The sequence below is a fragment of the Dromiciops gliroides genome, chromosome X (genome assembly GCF_019393635.1).
Source record: "Dromiciops gliroides isolate mDroGli1 chromosome X, mDroGli1.pri, whole genome shotgun sequence".
Classification (NCBI taxonomy): Eukaryota; Metazoa; Chordata; class Mammalia; order Microbiotheria; family Microbiotheriidae; genus Dromiciops; species Dromiciops gliroides.
In genome coordinates, this window is record NC_057867.1 from 18348046 (window position 1) to 18349448 (window position 1403).

Consider the following 1403-nt stretch of genomic DNA (forward strand, 5'->3'; position numbering starts at 1 on the left):
TCTCCTTTCTGAGTTTATTCTTTGTTTTTAACGTTATAAACATGTCAAATCTTTATAAATAAACATCCAGTAAAGAGAAAAATGACAATTCTAATTCATCTTTATACACAGAATACTAACAGCAAATGGGCAGGGAGATTGCATGGCTGCTTGGCTGGCCCCAGGAGGCCTCAGCCCCTATTGGGCCCAGCTCAGGTACCATCCATTCTGGTATGGAGCAACACAGACAGAAGAGTCACTAAGACATTGCGCATTTACAAGACCAACTACCGACAGGACGACTGCACCAAATGTCAGGCCATTCGTTCTGGAGCGAATTGGGAGGGATGGGGTGTTTCAAGATAGGTCTTTACATCATACTCTGTGGCTGCAGGGGTGAGTGGGGGTGGGGCAGGGCACTGGGAAGAAGGGGAAAAGAGGGTCTACTTTGTAGAGAGAATGAGGGCCACAATCAGGCCATATAGACCAAGCATCTCAGCGAAGATTAGAATCAGGATCATCCCCATGAATAGTCGGGGCCAGTATCACCTACAATGCCAATGGCAAAGTCAGCTACCAGCCCGCTCAGGCCCACGCTGAGGTCTGCTCCCAGCTGAAGGAAGCTCTTGAACAGGGTAATTCCTAGTGTCAGAGAGTTGGCAATGAGAATGGCCACCACCAGATCATAGATAGCGATGATACCATCCATGATGACGGGAATGATTGACTTCATGCTCAGCTCAGGTCTCATAATTGACATGGCTGCAATACCAGTGCCAATTTTTGCTGTGCCATAAGCCACACCAAGAGCACTGAAGACCATGGTGGCTGAGGCTCCCACAATGGTGAAGAAGGATGAGTATTCGGGACTCTCCCACATGTCTACGTGGGATCGGTAGACCAGAAGGTGGATGGAGTGAGGGAAGAAAGGCAAGGGCACGGGGTAGCGGGTAAAGGACTGGAGGGTGGGTAGGTGGGTGGGACAGTGTTAATTCAGGAGACACCGGCTCAGCTCGGCGCTCTAAATACCACCAACTCAGAACAAAATGGCTCTGAGTTTATTCTTGATTCAGCCAAAATGTAGGTTTTGAGTGTGACTTCAAAAAAAAACAATTTCCATAGCATTTTTGAATCAAGGAAGCAAGAATTTGAATCTGAACCCTCCCTCCCTTCAAAAATAAAGGAAAAAAAGAGACTGCGGGGATATTACAAGGGTCTCTGCTGGTGTTGAGGTGGAACACGGTTGTTTTGCCCATGCTGGGTATCAGGAAGCAGTATTGAGTGGTAGCCCAGGTGAGGAAGAGGTGCAGACTCTCCCAAAGCTTGCAACCACAGGAAACAGATTTTTTTGTTGCAGGGTTAAAGATCAGTTATTGAACTATCTGAAAACCATGATCAAAAAAAGAGCTTAGACATCATCTTCC

The 1403-nt window shown here is 47.0% G+C and overlaps 1 pseudogene; it reads right to left on the minus strand.

Moving 5' to 3' along the window:
* Positions 1-336: 336 nt before the first annotated feature.
* On the minus strand, positions 337-859 carry LOC122733857 (annotated as a pseudogene).
* Positions 860-1403: the final 544 nt, after the last annotated feature.